Source organism: Ceratotherium simum, chromosome 29 (genome assembly GCF_057802395.1).
Source record: "Ceratotherium simum simum isolate JZ-2026a chromosome 29, ASM5780239v1, whole genome shotgun sequence".
In the NCBI taxonomy this organism is placed as follows: Eukaryota; Metazoa; Chordata; class Mammalia; order Perissodactyla; family Rhinocerotidae; genus Ceratotherium; species Ceratotherium simum.
Window position 1 is genome coordinate 34905273 of NC_141928.1, and position 26061 is coordinate 34931333.

Here is a 26061-nt window from a genome sequence, read left to right on the forward strand (position 1 = left end):
ATGGGAATGATAGCTCTTAGAATGAGCTATGACGGTTTTCACGCAGGCCTTAGTCCATCCAGGAGGACAAGGTTGGTCCTTATGATTCAGACACAGTCTAGCCTATCTCAGCAAAGTGGGAAGAGTTGGTGCCAAAGTTTTCTCTATAGTTATAAACACTTTTCCTCTGACTAGCGTGGCCCATTTGTACCTTGCTCATGGAAATAGCAGGACTGGTTTCAGAGGAGGTGGGCAGCTGATCAAGGACTCATGGATTTGAGATCTCAGCAAAACATCTTGCAACATCTTATCACTGCTACCAATAATATATATTTTCCTGGAGACGTAAGGACTAAAGATAATGTATATAAAGTGCCCAGGACTCAGGTAGCTCTTGCACAGTTAACTATTGCTATTATCCTTATAATAATGACCAATGTCACTTGAAGACCAAAACTTTCCTCATCTGATTGATTTTTGGCCAAAGTAATATATACCGTGGTAACTGAAGGCAATTCTCTTAAGAAAATATCTAGACAAGAGCAGGCAGTGCATATCCCCTCTAAAGACCCATTAGTAAGAAATTCAATACAAATGCCATCCCATACCCCATTGTTCAAATGAGTGCTTTGAAACATAATAGAAAGTTTGATGTCAGCCACCTTGCTTCCTAGGATTTGTACTTTGAGAGGTTTTCATTATTTCTTTTCTTAAAAGTATTCTAGAGGTCCAGGGTGAGCTTCCCCAGATGATATTTGCTCATCAGTGGGCTGGGTGTGAGATGTGCACAGACTCCAGATGTGGTGTATCTAACCATTGGAAAACCTTGAGGCCCTTCAGCAAGCTGTCTTCAGGATGGCAAGAAGCTGGGAAGTGGGTGTGTGTCCTAGCTCCTTCCATAAAAATGGTCACCTTGCATTACAATGAGACAGTGTGGTTGAGAGGGCTCTTGGGAAGGAAGTGGTTTACTTCATTAAGAACAACTATAAATATAGGCTTTATAGATTTGGGTAAATTAGGTTTATACATTGCCTATTGATCAGGAAGGAAAAAGGCTCTGTGTTATGAGTGTGTGCACCTTCAAGATATGCCAATAAAGATGCTGAAGGACCTATTCTCCAAGGAAAACTTTGGTAGATAAGAAAGCTGAGGGTGCTGGCCAGGCCCTGAACTGTGTAAATAAATGTTAGGCCAAAGATGTTAAAGGGCTTCTGCTTTTACAAGAAGGGGAGGACCTCAGAAATGGAAGGCCCAAAGACATGGATGATACTATGAGATGAAGCCAGTGAGGCATCTTGTAGCCAGGAAAGGAGGCTGAGAATGTGAAGTGTCAGCTCAAGGATGCTTTATGTGATTTTAAAGGATAATTTTTGTGAGCCAAAGGGTGTGTAATGTCAATGTCCACTGTAGCAGAAATCATAAGTTTGAGAGATGATATGAAAACAGGATTTGGCCAGGGGAACCAGGAATACCCTAAATTCTGCCTTGGCCCAACCACTTTCTTTCTCATAAGGAGTCCAAGGGAGACAGATATGCTCAAAAGTACCAAAATAAGACATTATTAGCTAAGGCTTTTGTACTAAAATCTGCTATAAAATTCCAATAAACTAGGCTAGACCATGTGACTGGATCCCTTTTCCTAATCAGAACAAGCCATATGTACAGCTAATGTTCCACTCTCTCCAGGGAACTATCCCATCTGATGTAGATACACCTGGGGTTGCTGGTGTTTGTGTCAGGCTTGGCTCTCCCTCTCTAAGGATTCTTCCCACTCTAGGTCCACCCAGCATCTGCCTCTGCCATTGTTCACCAGGGGCAGGGATGTCTTCAGGGAAAACTAAAGATCACAGAAGGGAAGGTAAAAAGAGGAAGATTTTAGCTGGTTGAGGAGGAACTTTCTACTGGTCAAGGTTTCCATGATGGAAAGGCTGTCTCTGAAGATTGTAAGCTCTCTGACTCTGGAGGGGCACTAGCCAAGACAGATCAACTTTTAGCGGAAATGCTGTAGAAGAGTTTACAGCCTCAAAAGAGGATAGATCCATTAGGTCACTGTCCATCTTCAGAATTACGATTCCGAGTCACTTCACCACTCCAGGCCTCAGTTTCTTGATCTTTAAAAATATTCCTGAGGTCTTTTCCTGCTCTGTGATAATGACAGACCCTTAATAATGTGGCATTGTCGATGTTGGTGCACTGTAGATGAAGAGAACAGAAGCAATAAAAGCATGACAAACAAAAGCTGAGGGAGTTCATCACCATTAGACCTGTCTTACAAGAAGTGACAAAGGAAGTTCTCTTCCAGCTGAAATTAAAGGACACTAATTAGCACTGTAAAAACATATGAATGTATAAAACTCACCAGAAAAGGTAAATATATAAACAGAGTCAGAATTCTCTAATATTGTAATGGTGTATATTTCAATTCTAATATAAAAGTTTTTTTTAAAGAATATTAAAAATAACTATAACTACAATAATTTTTTATTATAAACACAATATAAAAAAGATGTAAATTGTTAACGTCGATAACCTAAAATTTGAGGGGGATGAAGAAGTAAAAGTATGGAGTTTTTTAATGCAATCAAAGTTAAGTTGTTATCAGCTTGAAACAGGATGTTAAAACTATAAGATATTTTATGCAAGTCTTGTGGTAACCACAAAGGAAAAACCTGTAGTAGAACATAAAAGATTAAGAGGAAGGAGTCAAAGCATATCACCACAAAAAGTAATCAAATCACAAAGGGAAACAGCAAGAGAGGAAAAAAGAAACTATAAAACAGTCAGAAAACAATGAACAAAATGGCAACAATAAGTCTGTACCAATCATTAATTATTTTAAACATAAATGGACTCCAATCAAAAGACATAGAATAGTCGAATGGATAGAAAATAAGATCCAATGATATCTTGCCTATAAGAGACTCACTTTAGCTTTGAAGACACACATAGGCTGAAAGTGAAGGAATGGAAAAGATATCCCAAGCAAATGGTAACCAAAAGAGAGAATGAGTGGCTATACTTGTATCTGACAAAATATACTTTAAGTCAAAAGTGGTCACAAGAGACAAAAAAGTCATTATAATGACAAAGGGGTCAATTCAACAAAAGGATATAACAATTGTAAATAGTTATGTCACCCAACATCAGAGCACCTACATATATAAAGCAAATATTAACAGAACTGAAAGGAGAAACAAATAGCAATACAATAATAGTAGGAACTTCACTATTGCATTCACAACAATGGATAGCTTATCCAGACAGAAAATCAATAAGGAAACAGCAGATTTGAACAGCGCTATAGAAAAATGAACCTAACAGACATATACAGAACATTCCATCAAACAGCAGCAAAATATACTTTCTTCTCCAATGCACGTGGAACATTCTCCAGGATAGATCATATGTTCTCCCACAAAATAAATCTTAATAAATTCAAGAAGATTGAAATCATACCATGTATCTTTTGCAACCACGATGATATGAAACCAATTACAATGGTTGAATCAACAACAGGAGGAAAATAGGAAAATTCATGAATATGTGGAAATTAAAAAACACACTCCTGAACAACCAATGGGTCAAAGAAGAAATTAAAACACAAATCAAAAAATATCTTGAGACAAAAATGGAAACACAACATACCAAAACTTATGGGATGCAGCAAACACACTTCTAAGAGGAAAATTTATAACTATAAACACCTACACTAAGAAAAAAGAATGATCTCAAATAAATAACCTAACTCTACACCTCAAGGAACTAGAAAAAGAAGAACAAATTAAGCCCCAAGTTAGTAGAAGAAAGAAAGGAAATAATAAAGATTAGAGCAGAAATAAGTGAGCTAGAGAAGAGAAAAACAATAGAAAACATCAATGAAACTAAGAGTTTGTTTTTTGAAAAGATAAACAAAATTAACAAACCTTTTTCTAGCCTAACCAAAATAAAAGAGAGATGACTCAAATAAATAAAACTATAAATGAAGGAGAAGGTAGTCCAACTGATACCACAGAAATACAAAGGATCATAAGAGACTACTATAAACAATTATACACCAACAAATTGGATAATCTAGAAGAAATGCTTAAATTCCTAGAAACATACCACCTACTAAGACTGAATCAGGAAGAAATAGAAAATCTGAATAGGCCAATAACAAGTAAGGAGATTGAATCAGTAATCAAAAACCTCTTAACTAAGAAAATCCCAGGGGGCCGGCCCCGTGGCTTAGCAGTTAAGTGCACGTGCTCCACTACTGGCAGCCCGGGGTTCAGATCCCGGGCGCGCACTGACGCACCGCTTCTCCGGCCATGCTGAGGCCACGTCCCACATACAGCAACTAGAGGGATGTGCAACTACGACATACAACTATCTACTGGGGCATTGGGGAGAAAAAAAAAGGGAGGAGGATTGGCAGTAGATGTTAGCTCAGAGCCGGTCTTCCTCAGCAAAAAGAGGAGGATTAGCATGGATGTTAGCTCAGGGCTGATCTTCCTCACAAAAAAAGAAAAGAAAAGAAAAGAAAAGCCCAGGACCAGACAGCTTTACTGGCACTATCAGTAAATTAAACTCTATCAAACATTTAAAGAATAATTAATGCCAATTCTTCTCAAACTATTCCAAAAATGAAGAGGAGAAAATGCTTCCAAATCCATTTTATGAGGCCAGGATCGTTCTGATACCAAAGCCAGATAAATACTCTACAAGGAAAGAAAATTACAGGCCAATATCCCTGAAGAACACGATGCAAAGGTTCTCAACAAAATTCTAGCAAACTGAATTCAACAGCACATTAAAAGGATCATGATAAATGGAATTTACCCCTGGGATGCAAGGACAGTTCAACACACACAAATCAATAAATGTGATACACCACATTAACAGAATGAAGGATAAAAATCATATCATCTCAATAGATGCATAAAATCATTTGACAAAATTCAACATCCTTTCACGATAAAAACTCCCAACAAATTAGGTATAGAAGTAACGTACCTCAACATTATAGAAGCCATATATGACAAGCCCACAGCTAACATGATACTCAACAGTGAAAGCTGAAAGCTTTTTCTCTTAGATCAGGAACAAGACAAGGGTACCCACTCCCACCACTTCTATTCAACATAGAACTGGAAGTCCTAGCTGGAGCAATTAGGCAATAAAAATAAATAAAAGACATCCAAATCAGAAAAGAACAAGTAAAATTGCCTGTTTGTAAGTGACACGATCTTATTTATAGGAAACCCTAAGGACTCCACCAAAAAACTGTTGGAACTAATAAACAAATTCAGTAAAGCTGCAAGATACAAAATGGACATACAAAAATTAGTTGTGTTTCTATACACTAACAATGAACTATCTGAAAAGGAAACAAAGAAAATAATCCCATTTACAATAGCATCAAAAACAATAAAGTACTTATGAATAAACTTAACCAAGAATGTAAAAGATCTGTACACTGAAAACTACAAGACACTGGTGAAAAAAAATTAAAGAAGACACAAACAAATGGAAAGATATCCCATGTTCATGGATTGGAAGAATTAACATTGTTAAAATGTCCATATTACCCAAAGTGATCTATAGATTCAATGCAATCGCTATCAAAATTCCAATGGCATTTTCTGTAGAAATAGAAAAAACAATCCTAAAATTCACATGGAACCACAGAAGGCCTCAAATAGCCAAAGTAATCTTGAGAAAAAAGAATAAAACTGGAGGCATCACACTTCTTGATTTCAAACTATATTACAAAGCTATAGTAATCAAAACAGTATGGTACTGGCTTAAAAACAGACACAGACCAACGGAAGAGAAGTGAAAGCCCAGAAATAAACCCACACACATATGGCTAACTAATATTTGACAAGGGCATCAAAAATACGCAATGGAGAAAGGATAGTCTCTTCTATAAATGGTGTTGGGAAAACTGGATATTCACATGCAAAAGAATGAAATTGGACCCCTATCTTACCCCACTCACAGAAATTAACTCAAAATGGATTAAAGACTTAAATGTAAGAAACCATAAAACTCCTAGAAGGAAAAAAGGAGAAAAACTCCTTGACATTGGTCTTGGCAATGATTTTTTAGATATGACCCCAAAAGCACAAGCAACAAAAGCAAAAGTGAACAAGTGGGACTACATCAAACTAAAAGGCTTCTGCACAGTAAAGGAAACCATCAACAAAAGGAAAAGTTGACCTATGGAATGGGAGAATGCAAACCATATATTTGATAAGGGGTTAATATCCAAAATATATAAGGAACACACACAACTCAGTGGCAAAATAAACAAATAATCCTATTTTTAAAATGGGCAAAGGACCTGAATAGACATTTCTCCAAGAAGATATCCAAATGGCCAACAAGCACATGAAAAGATACTCAACATCACTAATCATCAAGGAAGTAAAAATTAAGCCAGAGTGGGATATCACCTCACACCTGTTAGGATGGCTATTATCAAAAAGACAAGAGATAACAAATGTTGGCAAGGATGTGGAGAAAAGAGAACCCTTGTGCACTGTTGGTGGGAATGTGAACTGGTACAGCCACTATGGAAAACAGCATAGAGGTTCCTCTAGAAATTAAAAGTAGAACTATGATATGATCCAGCAATCCCACTTCTGGATGTGTATCTAAAGGAAATGAAATCACTATCTCAAAGAAATATCTACACTCCCATGTTCATTGTAGCATTACTCACAATAGCCAAGATATGAAAACAACCTAAGTGTCTGTCAACAGATAAATGGACAAAGAAGATGTGGTATATAGTACAATGGAATACTATTTAGTCATAAAAAAGAAGGAAATCTCACCATTTGTGACAACATGGATGAACCTAGAAATAAGTCAGACAAAGACAAATACTGTATGATCTCACTTATATGTGGAATCTAAAAAAGTCGAACTCATGGAATCAGAAAGTGGAGTGGTGGTTGCCAGAAGCTTCGGGCAGTGTGGGGTGGGGGGGTGGGAAATGGAGAGATGTTGGTTGAAGGGTACAAACTTTCGGTTATAAGATAAATAAGTCCTGAGGATCTAATGTACAGCATGGGGGCCGGCCCGGTGGTGCAAGTGGTTAAGTGCGTGCGCTCCGCTGCGGCGGCCCAGGGTTCGCTGGTTCGGATCCCGGGAGCGCACTGATGCACCGCTTGTCAAGCCATGCTGTGGCGGCGTCCCATATAAAGTGGAGGAAGATGGGCACAGATGTTAGCCCATGGCCAGTCTTCCTCCGCAAAAAGAGGAGGATTGGCAGATGTTAGCTCAGTGTTGATCTTCCTCACCAAAAAAAAAAATGCACAGCATGGTGACTGTCAGTAACAACAGTATATTGCATACTTAAAATTTGCTGAGTAGATCTTAAATGTTTTCACCACACACACACAAAAGGTAACTATCTGAGCTGACGGATGTGTTAACTAACTTTATTGTGGTAATCGTTTCACAATATATATGTATATCAAAATTTTTTTAAAAACATGACATATTTACTATTCCACCTTGAGGAAAACCACTGGATTGGCTGGTGAGGGAAAATTATAGAGGAAAGTGAAATTGCAGACCTGCATTGTCAGTATTGGAGACAAATATGAGGTCATTAATATTTTAAATAAAAAACGTGTGTAACTGTATATATCACTCACTCTGCCTAACGTCTTATCAGTTCCTGACTTTTCCTTCAGAAATTGTGCGCCTTCACATGGTATATAATCCAATTTCCCAACCAGCTTTAGGAGATGCCAAATATTTAATGACACCCCACCTAGAAACAATAAATACATTTGAGTCAGTCTTAGACTCCTGGGGAAAGGGATGCTGAAAATTTGATGAAACGGATTAATAAATTATAACCAGGCTATTAAGATGTGAATCACTAAAGACTCCTGACACTCTTTCCCTTTCTCTAATTATAATCAGGAAACAAATAAACAGACTCGCCTCTCCATGCTCAGAATTCTGAGGGCCCCTGCTCTCCGAGGCCACTTGGTCAGGCTAGTTCATGCACTTATTTAGGCATTAAGAAGGTTTTAACTGATCAGCAATAAGGCTCTGACACTTCAGAGGCAGTGCGCTGGTTCTCTAAACCAGATGCTGTGACCATATTGGTGAGACGCCAATCACACAGCTGGGCAGAGGGAAGACCCAATTTGTGGACAGTGGGGTATCTTCCCAATCAAAGTGCTCCTGCTGACGGACTTCAGGGCTTGCTTCAAGCTGTCACAGATCCAAGCTTCTCGGAAGGAACCTTAGAGATGACCTCATCCCATCCTTTTTTGTATAAGCAGAAACTTACAAAAGTTTGAAATCTCTCTCAAAGGAGAGGGAGCAAGTTGCCCAAAGTCACGCAATCTTCGACAGCAAACCTCACACAAGAACCTGGGTTTCCTGACCCTGGCCCACTGCCACTCTTTCAACATCTATTGCTACACCTATCGCGGGGGCCCAAATCCAACAGCTCTGTACTTCCCTATCCAAGCACTAGACCAACTCTTTGTGATGTAGGCATCAGAGGACAGCTGCAGATTCCAGGTATGGGGAGATAGCCCAAGCACCCCACTGTGGGTGAAACGTTTGGGCTCCTCCCTCTGAATACCTGATGGGGAGCTCTGATGTCACATTCATTCATGTGGGTGCAGAAACTGACTCGCTCACTCACCTGGTCTCCCAGAGCCTGGAACGATGCCAGATAGAGGTCTTCAGGGGAAAAAACTGTTCAAATGAATGAATCATGAGAATTTATCTAATTTCAGAACTTGTCTTTTGTTTGTTTGAGTGTACAGTAACTCAATGCAGGAAAGGTTAAAAATGCATTTTTCTCCAGTATTTCATGGGTTTTTCTTCAAGACAATCTTCAACAAACATTTGTCCAGGTTTACTATATGCTACGTGCTAGGTAAAGACAAATAAAACACAGCCATTGAGGGAGACAGATGTTGAGATGGTTGTAATCCAGGATGAAGGTACACCAGGAGACAGGTACATCATAGGAGGGACACACAGACCAAGCGCAGGTGCAGAGGTGACACCTCAGCTGAGTGTTGAAGGATAAGTCAGTTGTAGAAATAACAAGGAAGGGTGTTTCAGACAGAAGGAACAATATGTGCAAAACCATGGACTGAGACGGCATGAGAAAGCATGGCCAAGGATGTAGGAAGAATGAAATTGGCAAATTTTAGGATGTTGTACAAATGAAATTTAAATTTGTTTGCGTCTCTGCTTGTTTGCTTTTCCAGAACTGGTCATTGTTGAGTAGGGAAAAAGCACTGGATTTGGAACAGGAATAATTGAAAAAACAGTAAGGATCCATTTTTAGTTGCTGAGCCCATCCTGTCCATGTCAGGCTCTTGTGCTACAGTGATCACATGATGGAGGAATTATTACGTCTCCCCATTTACACGTGGAGACACCGATGCTCTGTGAGTACTAGCCAGCACGAGCGTGACTGTTTCTGTTTCTCAGTCCTGTTGGTTGAGACCCAGGGATGAGGCATAAGCCACCACCTTAGATACAGCACAAGACCAGGTTCTGTCTCCCTTGCCCAGGAATTTCCTTCTGCCATAAAGAGCAGCAATCCTACATCTTCCTGGAACTACCCCCATGGTGATTCCTAGCAGAGCACACAGGAATGTCCCAGAACCTTCCAAAGCATAGGAGAACACTGCCCCCCCACCCCCCGCTCTCCTGCTCGGGCACCTCAGGCACCACTCAGCACTTTCCTCGCAGGCCTGGAAGTGCGCCCCCTAGGGGCATGCGTGGGTGCGAGTGTATTGCCCAGGCTCCTCCATTTTCCCAAGTATTTACTCCCACTGCCCCATCCACTCGCGTCCTCCTCATATACTTCCATTCCTTCAGCGCTGCTGTCCCTCAGATCAACAAGCACTTGGTCAGCCCTAAAGTCTAGCTCAGCATCACCTTGCTGAGGAGGCCCCTTCCTGCTCACACACAGAGTCACTCTTTGCTCTGGGCTTCCCTGTCCTGGGGGGCTTCCCCGCCATTTGTCAAAGCTCAGTTTATCCTGCATCCCACAAGATACTGGGACTCATGGAAGATAAGGACTCTTTTGGATTCATCTCAGTGTCCCAGCACCAACTGGGCAAAGAGTTGGCCTCTCAGGCATAAATGGGCTGAATCCCTGAGAAGACTCGAGCCCTGGCTCTGCCACTTCCTGGGGCCAGGCACAGCCTGCACTGGAAGCTGGTGAAAAACAGGGCCCTCGCCTCACGCAGTCACCAGGCCGGCCGACCCGGGCCGGGAGGGGGCGCCTGGGCAGGCTCCTTGCGCTAACCAACTTCCAGAGGTTCCACGGCCCACCCTCGTCTCCAGCCCAGCACTGAGCCCGCGGGTGATCATGGAGAGTGACCAGGTGTTCTCGAGCAGCGCCACCGCCCTGCTCAGTCCAGGTGTGTGCGTCTCCACTGCCTCCTGAGGAAAACCCTGGGAGTCTCTAGTGAGTGGAGAGCATCCTTCCCTATTTTCCTGAACAGTTTTTCCTCTCTCTTTTTATATTTCTTTGGCCATTTTAATGATATTTTCAATGAGAGTGGAGTAAAATGCATATTTCTGTCTTGGACCCCACCAAAGTTTTGTTTTTTTTTTTGTGAGAAAGATCAGCCCTGAGCTAACATCCATGCCAATCCTCCTCTTTTTTCTTTTGCTGAGGAAGTCTGGCTCTGCGCTAACATCTATTGCCAATCCTCCTCCTTTTTGTCCCCCAAAGCACCAGTAGATAGTTGTATGTCATAGTTGCACATCCTTCTAGTTGTTGTATGTGGGACGCCGCCTCAGCATGGCCGGAGAAGCGGTGTGTTGGTACGTGCCCAGGATCCGAACCTGGGCCGCCAGTAGTGGAGCACGCGCACTTAACCACTAAGCCATGGGGCCAGCCCCCCACCAAAGTTTTTAAGTAGGTAGACTTCTTTTAAGAAATATTTCCGACTGAGGAACACTCAGTACTATGACCCTTTCAATGCTAATTGGCTCATCATTTCATCATTGGGTTTGCCTCTCAGCTCTTCCAATGACTATCTGTGTGATTTCAAACCAATGCCTTAACCTCTAAATCAGTTTTCTCATCTGTAAAACGGGGATAATGCTACCTTTTTCCCAGGGTGGTTGTAAATTGAGAAACAATTACAAACTGCTCATAATAGGCACTCAATACCTCCCTGGTGTCCTGTATTTAGGAGAGAATGGATGTGCTCTCTTCATATACCTTTCCTTCTAACATTACCTTCTCAATCCTCTGGGGAAGAAAAGGATGGTCAAACCCACATACCTCAGAAATAAGTCGAGTAAACTAATATTGAAAAGTATCTATTGGATTGGAAACTGGCCTCTTTTTTTTAACCTTAGTAAGATCAATTTTACTGAAAAGATTGGGCAACGAGTTACACTAAGTTGTCATACAAACTTGCCACAACTCACACTTCCTCCCCTCTGTCTTCTGCACTACTATGTCCACGCCAAATCTCCAAACTCGAACATCAGTCCGTGGCTTCCAAACAAAGACGTCAGGCAGAGCTCATATCTCCAACCACCACCAGGCCAGAGATGATAATCCCTTGAGAACGTTTATTGAAAACTATAATTATAGTCAATTCATAATACGCCTTTCCCACTAATGTTGTACACTGCCAAGAAAATATTTACTCGACTAACTCAACTCCACAACCAAGTCTATTTTTTTCACGACAGAAATAATGCTTTCATTTGGCGTCACCAGACACACCAGAGTGAAGCATCTTGGACATTTCAAACATCATCCAGATGTCTCCCATGCTTTTGTCTCTTTTATACACCACACGCCTCCTACTTTTGCAGGATCTAGATCTGTCTTGTGTGGATTCTTTTGTATTTCTTACTGACTTTTAATGATACAGCTATATTTTGAAGTTGTGTTTGGGGAGGGGAAGGGAAGTGAGTTGCGGGGGGATCTGGAACTTTGGTTAATGTTTTTTGTCTCAAACTGCCTTTCATGAAATCTGTTATTTCCTTTGCACTTGGATGCTTATTTCCCTTTGGATTTTTGGCCCATGCTGTTCATAACAAAGCCTTTTAAATCACAGGCTCTCTGGCAAATAACAAATGCTGCCTTCTCAGCCTCCTTCCGCCCATCTCACCTGGGGCAGCTGCCCTAGACCAGGAGTCCATCTCAGACAGTGGGAAGTGTGGACCCATGTGATTTCACCTTCAGCATCAACTTTCCAGTTGTTCTCAGGGATGCGCTGGTCCTCTACAGGGATGTTCCTATCCATCCAGTGACCCACCCCACCCTGGACCACGTCATTCTAATCAAAAGCTCCTTTCAGGATGGGAATCCTCACATTTAGGGAAATCTCTTTCTTGCTCAAGCCCTGAGGCGGCCTCCATCCCTCTCTCATTTTCCTTCACAGTTCTTCACAGATTTGGGTAGGCATGCTTTGTAGTTTGGGGTTTGGGGTTGTGTGGTCTTTTCCCTCTTTTATTGAAGATGAAGGGATTTTTTTCCCTCTGTTTTTTATTTGTTGTTTTCAGTGGGTTTCTAGGCAGGAACAAGAACTAAAAGTACTTTTATGCTGCCATCTTTAACCAGAAGTCTCAAAGGCCTTTTAAAACCCAAATCCCTTCATTTATATCTTATCCTTCTGTATTGTGTGTACTTCTGCAAATTGCTTCAAAGCATGCTATGGAATAAGGTGAGGGCATACACATATAAATTTTAAAATGCCACCTTCTTCCGTTTGCCCCTCTCTAAACTTTGATTTCTGTTTATCTCTTTGGAAATCTTTTCATTTTTACTTTCTTTTTTGTCATTTCTCTCATCCAATCTGGAAACTCTTCTGTTCTCTAAAAGAGCTCAAAGAGATATTCTTTGGGGTCTTTACGCTTCTCCTCCAGCCAGAAGAGCAAACTACACTTGTCAGAGATATAATTAGTTCTCTCCCTTCACGGCCTAACCATATGCCCTGAATCTCTAAACAAACCACCAGGGTGATGTGGTTCCCCCGACACTCTCAACCACTGCCACGGCAACTGCCTTTTTCTGGTCTTGATTGGAAGGGCTTCTGGGAGAACTGCTTTTAGGCACCCCACACCATGCCCTTCTCTGCAGACTTGCTATACATTCCAGAGGTGAGCCCCTAGTTACCTGAAGAGCCCCCTCGTTCCTCCCTGTGGGGCCATGGAGTAGTATAAGTCTGGCATAAGTAGCATCCTGCTCACCAGAGTTCCCACCTGCTTCCTGCACCTGTTTTCTCGGGTTCCTGATCCGAGGGGAAAGCAAAGGTGATTCAGCTTTGCATGTGTGTTTATCCTGCTGGTGGAATGTCATTAAATATGGAAAACCATGCAAGTCGAGTTCCAAAGAAATGGATCACCGGATTGACAATTCCCCTGGATTCATTGCGCTCACAGCTGGGAAATCTGGTGCCTCAAAAAAGATACTTTCAGGATCCAGAGTAATAGAAGGAGGATCAAGTCATGACCTCTCACTGGTGAACAGAACAGCAGGTGTGAGAGCCCAGATTTAACGGCAATAACTTCTGCTAAGACTGCTGTGGACCAAGAACCTCCTATTCACAGCAACCGTGAGAGGCACATTTTACACCTTATCTCAAACAGTCCTCCCAATAATCTTGCAAGCTGTGACCTCCTTTTTACGCATAAAAGTACTGAGGATTCTGGTAGAGATAGAAGGGACCATAGGAGTATTTTTAAAGAGTGATTACACTGTTGATGATTACTCGTTAAATCAAAAATGTTCTAATGTTTGGCTTTGAATAAGTCTTCCAAGAAGCTGCAAATGGCGAGGGAGGGACTGACCCTGAACTTAAGTCTTTAAGCAATATTAGGTTGGAGACAGTCCCTCCTGAGGTGCTTTTGAATATGAGAATAAAGCCTGTGTCTCTTCCAGGCCAACTTGCCCTCTTCCCAAGGTCAGCCATTGAGATATCCAAACACATCATGGCAGTTCCTTTTGTGCCACTGAGACTGTAAATATGACTAAATAGTACTTTCTAACTAGATCACAGATCACAGGACTTTTGAACTAGAGAGAATCTTGGGAGACTCTAACCCCTGCATTTCAAAGAGACGACAACTGAGACTCAGGCAGGCAAAGGCTTTCCTCAGTTTGCTTTTTTAAACTATGCCAGGACAGAAAGTCAGCGTTATAACTAAAGAAGGAAATTTCCTCCCTGATGTTGTCATAACCCCTCTAATACTGAAAAAAAAAGGAAAATAGCACCTACATACAGCCCGCAGGCAGATACCTGCAGTCTGAAGGGAGTGAGGAGAAAGAGGGAGGGTTCTAAGAGAACTAAGGCTGAGTGGAGAAGGCAGGGAGGATAGAGCGCTGATGCAGCACCACGCCAGGGAAAAGCAGAGATGAATGTGGCCGTCCAAAGAGCTCCACACCCTAGAGAGGCAAGGAAGCCCACATTTATTTGTTTCGCAAATTAAGTTAGAACTGTTTCATGGTCCCATCCACCAAAAGCAGGAGGTCCGGTATCTTACTCTCACAGCTCCCTCCCCTCCCCTAGATTGTAGGAAAACTCCAAGGGCTTACACATTTGGAAACTGCTGTTGGGCAGGGAAGACCCTCTGTGGGTCTTTTGCATGGACACTAGAACTAATCCCACAACATCCGTCTAGTGTTCTCTACCATGCATCCAGTGGTCCCCACTGTCCAGCTAGTGTCCCATCTATCCAGTGCTGCACCATCTATCCAGTGTCTCCACCATCTATGCAGTGGCCCACAATCTATCCAGTGCCCCATCATCTATCCTGTAGCCCCACCACCTATCCAGTGTCTCCACCATCTACCCAGCGTCTCCACCATCTATCCAGTGTCTCCACCATCTACCCAGTGTCTCCACCATCTACCCAGTGCCCCATCATCTATCCAGTGGCCCCACCATCTATCCAGTGTCCCCACCATCTGTCCAGTGTCTCCACCATGTATCCTGTGGCCCCACCATTTACCCAGTAGCCCCACCATCCATCCATGGTTCCCTACCATCTATCCAATGCCCCCCACAATCTATCAAGTGCCCCCCACATCCATACCATGCGTCCCACCACCTGTCTAGTGCTGCTACTATTTCCTGCAGAAAAGTCTTGCTTTCCTAGTGCCCTGAAGGTCAAAATGGGCCTTCAAAGGGAGGTCATGACTTTCAGTATCCAGTCCTTTTATATACCCTCCAATGCCCCATGGCCCCAGAGGTGCAATGCCAGGGTAGGTCCAGGAATCCACCCACCGTGAAATCTGCAACCACCTTCCCAGGACTCCACCAGGGGTCAGGCTACTTACCTCTTCAACTCCCCTAAACCGTGAGAACAGTCCAGTCCTTTCTCCCACAGGTGTGTTTGTGAGTTCATCAGAGAAGGCCCAGACCTCAGGAAAACCAAGCCAGCCCAGGTGCAACCATTTTCTTTATTTAGTTGTTTGTTCTTTTTTTTAAGTAGACATTTAGAGAGTGCCTAGGATGTGCCAGGCGTTATTCACATGCTATCCGAGCCTCACGACAATGCTTTGCCGTGGATAGAGACTGTAAGCAGCTCACCCATGGGCACCCAGCTAGAGCTGAGATTCAGATTCAAGGAGGAATCCCTAACATCCAGAGTCTGAATAGCACATTCCGGCTTCACTGGTGCTAAATTTTGAGAACCACAGAATCATAGTGTCGAAAAGGCAGGCTTCATCTAGGTGTTTTCCTGCTAATATTTCAGTCCCCTCCAATAGAGCAGAGAAGTGGGAGCTCTCATCACTGGAGAGTCTTCTACAGCACAGACAGAAATCTACCTTCAGTTTCTCCTAGATAGCCTGGCTCTAGCTTCCGGTCCACACGCCACCAACCCAATCCCTGCTTCCTCTTGATAGCATTTCAGAGCTTGGGGGAAAGCTCTCTTGTCTTCTTTCTGTCTCTCTTTTGCAGCCTAGTCATCCGCAGATTCTTCTACCCTTTCAACTACGGCTGATTTGAACTCTGTCTTTTTTTTTTTTGTGAGGAAGATTGTCCCTGAGCTAACATCTCTGCCAATCCTCCTCTATTTTGTATGTAAGATGCCGCCACAAAATGGCTTGATGAATGGTGCATAGGTCCAAGCCTGGGATCCAAACCAGTGAACCCCAGGCCACCGAAGTGGAACGCGTGAACTTAACCGCTATGCCTCTGGACCGGCCCCCTCAACGCTCTGTCTTTTACTTCTGGTGTGAAGCTGGATCGTGAGAGAGTTTTGAAAGAAGTATCAACTATTGTCAATGACATTCTTGGGCATCTGTGCTGAGCAGATCCTCACCCTACTCTTCGGTAGACTCTACCAGGTGCCAGAAACATGAATATGACTTGTAGGTGATTTAGGAACATCCTTGAAAAACTCACCTAGTGGGTAACGAGATGTTTACCTGTAATTACCTCAGAGCAAATGTTAAGCACTTTCGAATATTTGAGACATTTTAAAAGACTATTTTCAAAATTTGCAAGAGGGGAAAATATGAGAACATCTGTTCTTTAAAATTACTGTAAAATATTCATGTACAAACAACTTAAAAATACTGACTAATGAATCGCTTTGGAGTTATTTGGGTATGGGAGTTCAGAACGTCTCAGCTGGGAAGAGAGAATTTTCCTGAAGAGTTCCTTCCTAAATCTTCTTATCTTACAATTTTCTTTATAATACTACACCTTTCCTCAGGGATTATTGCCATGATATTTAAATAGGGGTTTTTGGTAATAAGGGTTTTTAAAAATAGATCTTGCTCGGCAAGTGAGAGAAGTTCTTTGGGAACTGTGCTAGTCTCTGAGATAAACACTCTGTAAAGGAATGTTTATGCTGTGAACCCAGAGTCACCTGAAGCCCTACCATGCCCTCTATAGAGCAGTTTCACATTCATGAATTTCATTCTAGGATCGAACAGAGGAAGGCCCTGGGAAGGCCCCTGGTTCTTGGGCATTTTGCATCCTTTCTGATACCTGTGTTACTCTTCGTTTAAGGACTGTTGTTAGAGTCTGATAACCTTGGTGACTTTTGGTAAGGTCAGGATAGAATTCTCTTAGATACTTGAGGATCTCCAGCCCTCGTTCATACGCAATCCTGGTTGGCAGTATTTGGACTGGATTCTACCAAAAGATGAACTGCAGACCTGACCCACTTTATATAATTTATGATGCCCAAATAAGATTGCCAGACTTAGAAAAAAAATAATGCCCAGTTAAATTTGAATTTCAGAGGAACAACCATTTTTTAGTAAGTATGTCCCAAACACTGTACTGCATCTGGCATCCTTATGCCCAAACTCAGTGTCAACTGCCCCATATTAATTTTCACTAATGAACTTTAGAAATATCTCCATTGTGTGAGAGAATTAAAACTGCATCTATTTTTAAATCTCTATTAAAAATGTAACAAATCCTTCTCTGACAAAAGAAATACGTGCCAGCTGAGGCATATGGCTAGTCTCCCCCAATGTATGTGTCTTGCACAGAATTGGAATCTGGGCCTCCGCTCATTTCTTAAGAGCTGATAATTACAGGAAACTACAAATAAGCTCAAAACAAAAAAAGATGAAAGGAGAAAGAAATGATCTCAGCACCTGAAGAATCGTGAAGAGGTCGGGGATCTTGTATCTTACCGTTATATTCTCCACATTCAGCACTGTGTCCAATACATGATAAATACTTGTACAATAACGTATAGATGAATAAATGAATGGGTAAGTAATGTTCAAAGCCTCTTTCTGAAGCCACTGCTACAAGACATATAGGGGCCTTTCAGATTTCAGTGTTGTGTTAGGCTCTAAATTAAGAGACTAATTAGGCTTTAAAATGTGTGGCTGTGTGAGTTAATGAGTTTTGACAAGGAACAAATTTCTCTTCCCTAAATGGGACTCTGCTTCTTACTTGAAACAAAATAGATAAAATAGACCGAAGTTTGAATGAGAAGCCATATAACTGTTTCCAGTAGAGACATTCATAATGAAATAGTTTCAAAAACATTGGACACCACCAACACCTCCACCTTGACCCACAACTCCCTATTAGGGAGGGACACTCCGTGTTGAAATGTTAAAGTGCACCGTAGAAGGCCAGGGATCCACGAATCTTAATGGAACAAAGTGGAAGGGAACGGGATGGGATGGGACAGGATGGGACAGAAGGAATGAAACTGGAACATCTAAACTGAATAATGATAAAAATGTCAAATGCCAAGATTTTATTTATGCTCAGATGACATCTTAAAAACACTGTGTCTCTCATGTCTCTGAAACATAAGAATTCTGCAATAGAGTGTTGCAAGTAGTTTTGAGAGATTTATTAAAGCATGACCAGGAAGTTTGCTCCAAATATTTGAGCATTAGAGTGGATGTTATAACTGGCTAAATGGAGATTCATTTAATGTTCTTAGGCAAAGCCTGTGAAATCAAAGATTTTTTAAGTTTTAATCACTTCAATTGAGCGGGCACCAAACTTGGTCCCTCTCCTGCTGTTCTTTGAACCTTGAATTTGTGATCACTTGGAGAATTTTATTTATATCTGATCAATCATGAGAGAAAACACTAGCCAGAAAAATGCAAGTAACTAATACATATTTCTTTCTGTAAAAGGGGAATTATTTCCATAGAAAAGAACCATAATCCCTATTTTCCATGATTCAGATAAAGGTTTTATTTTTATCATGTAAATGCATATTTTAATAGCCTTTATTGTTGTTTTGCTTATCCCAACTCACTTTTCAGCTTTATCAAAAAATTCAATGTGGATATTTTATTTTCCAAAGTTGATTGAAGCAAATATGGACAGTGGATAGTCTCCAATTTTATATATTAAATTTTAAGGATGTATTTTCTGTGCTATACTGGGCAGAAAACAGCTATTATGTAGTCATTTAAAGAAGCAAACAAGCTTTTGTAATCTGTTCTTCAGCAATAAATTCTTTGGCAGTACATATATAGTTGCCTCAAAAAAATAAGCCTCTGTTTTTATTTGATTTGAAATTTTATTTGAAAATGAAAAATCCAAATTTTTGACTTACAGCGCTGTGTTAAACAGATCGATCTAATGAATGTAAAGAATTGAATTCTAGGGCCAGCCCCGTGGCTTAGCGGTTAAGTGCACGCGCTCCGCTGCTGGCAGCCCAGGTTCGGATCCCGGGCGCGCACCGAGGCACTGCTTCTCCGGCCATGCTGAGGCCGCGTCCCACATACAGCAACTAGAAGGATGTGCAGCTATGACATACAACTATCTACTGGGGCTTTGGGGGTAAAAAAAGGAGGAGGATTGGCAATAGATGTTAGCTCAGAGCTGGTCTTCCTCAGCAAAAAGAGGAGGATTAGCATGGATGTTAGCTCAGGGCTGATCTTCCTCACAAAAAAAAAAAAAAAAAGAATTCAATTCTATTGTATTTGTTTGGAAATGTGTTACCTATCCATCCTTATCCAAAAATGGACATGAAGTGATATAACCTAAAACACATATTATTTAAAATATTAAGAAGGGACAACGTTTTATATATTTTAAGTCAACTGATATGTTCTCCTGGGGTTTTATTTCTAAGGCTAAAACATACAGCGTCGTCAACCGTTCCACATATGTTGTGCTGTCAGTTCTTGTTATGGACTGAATGTTCGTGTCTCCCCAAAACTCATGTATGAAATCCTAACCTCTAATGTGATGGTATTTGGAGGTGGGGCCTTTGGGAGGTGATTAAGTGATAAGAGGGAAGCCCTCGCGAATGGAATTAGTTCCCTGATAAAAGAGACCCCGGGGATCTCCCATGCCCCGTCCACCATGCGAGGGCGCAGCCAGAGGGTGGCAGTCTACGGGGCAGGGAGCCAGCAGTCCCAGAGGGTGGCACTCTACGGGGCAGGAAGCCAGCAGTCCCAGACATCGAATCTGCTGGGTCTTGATCTTGGACTTCCCAGCTTCCAGAAGTCTGAGAAATAAAACATTTGTCCTTTAAGCCATTCAGTCTGTAGTATTTTGTTATTCCAGCCCAAACAGACTAATACAGTACCCCTCCATTCTTGGTCCGTACCTGAGCATGCTCAGGCTTATCAATAACCCACTTACAGTGTGAATCCGAAACCTGGCCACGGAACAATAGAAACTGGCAGATCACCTTCCTTATTCTGGGCACCATACTACATAATGCCACCCATTTCTGTTGCCTTTTGGCATCCCAAAACAGCTATAGAAAAGATTTATTTTATTTTATTGTATTGTATTGTTGTTTATTATTGAATGAATATGAAAGTTAATGTGTCAAGATAACATTTTAGAGTATTTTAATGTGCTTTTCTTTTTCCCACTTGTACATCAAATTTGTGCTTTTCAGCCAGAGGGTCATTGCCTAGAGGAGAATAAGGATCGTTAAAGCTGGAATGCAAAGAGAAAGATGTCAGTTCAACCTTTAACTGCCAAATTAGGATCTTAAAACTGTGAGGATCAAGAATTTCATTTTCAAAAGCAAAGTTTTTTGAGAGATAAGAAAAGATGTCATGGGCTCCAAAGAGCCAAATCGTAGAGGGCTCAGTTTATAGTGTTTACCATAAACCACGGAGCAGGTAGAATGCGGGATATGAACACGAGTAGGAAATAACACTTCTTAACTGGAGGACAGTGCTGGTAGAGGGGAGAAGAGAACAAGAGAGTGGAGACTCAATTACGGTCCTTCTCCCCCTACACAAGTCCCCCTCCTCGGCATGGTGTCTGGAGAAGGGGCCCTAACGTGGCATTACGGTGTCAGAGGAGGAGTGTCTGGTTTGTGCTTCCTCCAGATCCTCACTAGCCTCTGTGGGTATGTCTCATCCTGTTTCTCTTCGGAGTCAAGCTCTATCGCCACCGCATGCACTGTTGATGTCCACTGTGCCGTGGTCTCCAGTTAAAGCTCAGCCCTCTCCCAGATCTCTCCAATCTGCTTCTAGGCTCTTACAGGCTTCCTGCCTTGTCAGCAGCTCTGAGTCCCCCACTGGAGCTCAGGGGACATCTGGGTTTCCTCCCAAGCACACCCCGGCACGGGGAGCTGGAAGGGACAGCGCAGTGCTTTCCTCAGGTCCTCTTTGCCTAAACCCGCCACGCCTTCCCATCTACTCTGCCATCGTTGACCCACGGGCTCAAAATACCTACAAGACCATTTTCTCCCAGAGTTCCTGATGGTAACTGGAGCACCCCCCGCACCACTGACGTTCTGGGGTGACAACCTATCTGGGGTTCTCTATCACTCCTGATTTTTAATTAAATAATATTAACTAATTTAAGTATGGATACATTTTACAGTTGGATGGATTTTCACATCCACTCAGATCAGGAAATAGACCATTACTAGCGCCCCAGAACCCCCTCCTTATGCCCCTCTCAACCATTAACACTCCTTCTCAAAGGTAGACACTGTTCTGTCTTCTATCACCATAGATCAGTTTTGCCTATTTTTGAACTTTATACAACATTTATTCCTTTGTGTCTGGTTTCTTTCACTCAATATTGTGTGTGTTATTCATCTATGTTGTCACCTGCAGCTATAGTTTATTTTCGTTGTTGAAGAGTATTCTATTGAATAAATATGTCACCATTTATTTTTCCATTCAACTGATCATGGATATTTGAGTGGTTTTTGGCTATTACAAATAATGCCACTGTGAACATTCCTGATCATGTTTCATGGCACCCACATGTACACATTTCTGTTGGATTTATACCTAAGAGTGAAATTACTCATAAGCTATGTGTATTTCAGCTTTAGTAATAGCTGACAGTTTTCCAAAATCGTTGTTTTAGTTTGAACGTTAGGAAATTGTAGTTTTTGTAGGTCAAAATATTTGAATATCAGTAATTTTCAATGGTTTAACCCCCAATTTACATTTCTGCCAGCAACGTCTGAGAGTTCCAGTGGCTCCACATCCTCGCCAGCACGTGATATTATCAGATGTAGCCATTCTAGTGAGCACGTAGTGTTCTCTCTTTATAATTTTATAAATTTCTGTGCATTTTCATGATGACTAAGGTCTATACCTGGTCTTTCTATTCTATACCACTGGTTTCTTTATCTATCTCTGTACCAATGCTGCTCTCTTGTAACCAGTACAGCTTTATCTGGTAGTGTAAGTCTTCCAATTTTATTCTTCAGGTTTGCCTTAGGTATTCTCGGCCCTCTGTGTCTCTATACAAATTTTGAAGCAGACTATTAGTTTCCATACACACACACATACACACAGACACACAGACACACACACATTTACTGACATTGTAATTAGGCTTATAATAATCTATAAACTAATTTGGGGAGAAGTGATGATATTGAGTCTTCTACTCCATGAATGTGCAATAGGTTTCCACTTGTTTAGTTCTTCCTATGAGGCAGCAAATGCTTCAAGAGAAAAAGCAATGCAGAACGGCGGGTTCCCCTCAATGAGCTTTCCTTCTTTCAGGGATCTCGACCCTTCAAGTCCTGGCTGCTTGGTAGCTCATCGAGACATTCAAACAGATATTTTTCCCTAGTTTTTCCCGGAAAGGGATTGATCTGATACAAGCTTGTCTGCCAAAGTGGAGGTGAGCATAAGATGGAAAGCAGAAGTGAGGTAAAGCAGGAGTCTGGTACCCAACAAAGTCAAGTTCAGGTCCAGGTTTTGCTATTTACTCTATTGTGACCTCAGCAAGCCTCGATTTCCTTTTAAAACATCAGATTAAAGACACAGAGGTGGGAGATGCTGAGATGTCTTCGGGGAATGGCCAGTCTTCCGGAAGAAGGATACACAGAAGAGAAGACTGAAAATGCAGAGAGAGTATACAGTATCGGCAGGTACCCAGTGTGTTCTCTACGCCCCGGGCCCCGTGCTGCGGGACACTGTTATCCTCGTGTCGGGGATGAATAAACTAAGGATTAGAGAGTAACTGGGTCCAGCTCTCTCAGCTAGTACCAATTAGCAACAGAGCCTGGATTTCAATCCAGGCAGCCTGATTCAGAGCATCTGCTCCTAACCAGAGACTTCAGCAGTGAACCACGGAGTTTAAACCTTATTCTACATTTGCTGGAGAGCTATCAGTTTTCCTCAAGGCCAAAATGATATATGATTTAGGAAAAACTGTCTTGTCATGCTTGAAGGATGAATAAATCTCTCAACATAGTTTTTATATCTAGATGTCTACGTCATTGTTCTGTATTGTTTAAACAAAATAAAACAAACGAAAAAATAAAACTCCTGCAATTTATTAAGTCATGTATCTAAAGAGACCATTACTCAACTTCTTGCAAATGTTACCCATTTTCTTGGTTTTATATTTCTATCTTGAATTTCTGGATTCATAATTCCTACTAAATAAAACTACTTCTTGAGTAATGGATAAGTGAGCTGTACTATATCTTCTATATACATTTGTGTTCCTTTCTGACCTATTTACACATGTTTGAGATTACTATTCTTATTAGCTATATTGTTTTTGTGCTTATTATTATTGAGTCTTAATTGCTAAAAAAAAAATCTCTCAATAGCATACTCTTGTCAATTCTGTGCATGTCTTCTGCTGGCATGGGGGATTTTAGATGTTATAGATATTTTTGATAAATTATTTTAATTTCTCTGGTTGTGAAAATAGTGTGCATTTTTTAGCTTATTTTTATCTGAACATCATCTTTTTGTGATTAATTCTTAATCTATTATTAGCTTCTTCTCTTTCTTTGTTGTCATCTTATCCCATTTGTTCTTTTCATTAAAACCTCATCATTGTATGCCTTTTGGCAGAGACATTTTAGTTTTGCATATTCTAAGTAGGTGATATTATCTAGTGTTATTTCTTACATACTTAAATCCTGCATAAATTTATCACCTCTAAGCAACTGGGCCAATATTGTCGTCGTCTTATTTTTTAGACGTCTATTGTCTTGGTGTCTTAGTTCAGGCTGCTATAACAGATTACCGTAGACTAGGTGGCTTGAACCACAAACATTTACTTCTCACAGTTCTGGAGGCTAGGAAGTCCAAGATCAAGGTGCTGGCAGATCTGGTGTCTGGTGAGAGGCAGCTTCCTGGTCTGCAGATGGCTGTCTTGTATCCTCACATAGCAGAGAGCAGAGAGGGAGGATGCCAGTTCTGTCCTATCCCTTCTTATAAGGGCATTAACATCATTCATGAGGGTGGAAACTCTCGAATGACCTCCCAATACTATCACAGTGGGGATTAGGATTTCAACATATGAATGGGAGGCAGGATGAGCACACACACACATGCAATCCATAACATCTAGGCTCCATGCTGAAATTCTCTCTTAACTTACAATGATGATGTCACTAAATGCTACTTAATTCGCTGGCTTCTCAGGATATTTACCAGGCCTGTGAATTTAATGGATTCGTTTCCTCCTGGGTCTATTATTAAAGTGATTTTTTAAATCAGTTGATAGTGAGGATTCTCAACATGATTTCACACATCCTATGATAATAATAATAATCATAATAGCAATAATAATAAATTTGAGTGTGCATTATTTGCTTGGCCCTGTGCTAAATGCTCTGCATGTATCATTTCATTGAATCCTCTCAAAATAAGTATCACTAACCCATTTATCATATGACAACGCCAACCCAGAATGTAAGTGGCAGAGCGTGATTCAAACCCAGGTCTTTCTGACTCCACACTCCGTGCTCCGCTCTATTCAGCATTCTCATGGCGTGACCCAGCTGCTTTGCAGCAATGCTGAGCATTTGGTTAAGCTCGTCCGTCCTGGTCTTGACTTCATTCGTGACTTTCTGTTTATTCTGTCTTGTCGTATAAAACCTTCTAGCATTTCTTTCAAGCACATAAAATAAAAAACCTAGTGGGAATTTTATGACAAGAATTGAAATAAAAATTCAGAGTTTCAGGTCCCACCATTGTTTGAGCTGTATGTTAAAATCCATACAATGTATTGATTTCCTCAGGTTCAAAATCATGTCTGAAATTTTTCCAGATACGTACTTGGCTTTCCTTTAAATGTTTCCCCGTGCTGTTTGGCGTGGAGGTGGCTGGAGATTCAGTTAACCATAGACAGGGAGTTACTTGCCATTGTTTTACAGAAGCTTGTGTTCCACCTTCTGGAAGCAAAGGAGCACATGACAAGAACCTCGAGCAGCTCATGTGTCCCATCCCCTGGACTTGTGCCACCAGAGGGCACACACAAGCCCCCAGATAAAAGAGCAGCTGCTGGAGGACTGCATGGAGATGGTCTCCCAGGCGGAGGTCACGCCATGTCTGCCTGCACATCTTGCCTGTCCCTTTGGTCCTGTGCAGCCTGCGACCAGCCAGAGCCTGGCCCCTTCTAGCCCTTCCTCATCAGCACTGAGGCTCCTCCTGGCTGGGCACTGGGCTCCTCTTATTGCTAAACTCCACCCTCTTGGTAGGTCAATCATTCCACCCTGTCAGTGTGGCTATGAATACCTGGAATCCAATATTTCAGCCACGACCCCCACTTTTGTTTCATCTTCAAAGCTATAAAACACATTTTCAGCATCTTCACATAGATTTTACTTACAATATTTGGCAGGTCCAAAGATGGGGTTTAGAAGCATAGAGAAGCCACCCTACAGGTTTATCCTGAGGAATTAACAGGTTGTGGACGCATTTGTGCTAAAAAAAAAAAAACGCTCATCAAGAGTACGTGGCTTTCCTGTGCCGGAGTCCCTCAGGTGTGTACCTCTGGGGGCCTCTCCAGGTGGCTGTGAAGCAATATTCAGGCATTTCTGGGTCTTCTGGACGTGAACCGCCCAGGAGTACCAAAACTGTGCCCATATTTTACTACCCCCTGTTCTCCCGGCGCTTAGCTTAGCTAAAAACAGCCTTTGTACTTTTCCCTTCATTTTGGCAAATCTCGGATTAAGGAGCGTTTTATCCCCCACAAGACGTTCTTCTAAGTCTCTGTCGTTCTCTTATTTTCAGCTTCGTCTCAGAGCTTCTGCTTCCATCTCTGTTCCCAAGCCTTTTACCATGTGTGTTCATCAGAGAGACCCCAGGGCAGCCATGCTAGTTTCTTTAGATGCTCTTATAAGAAGAGTTCAGGCAAAAAGGTCACTGTCCACCACTCACCTTTAGCCTTTGCTTCTTGGGCCCCACCCCCCCCCCTTTGTCTT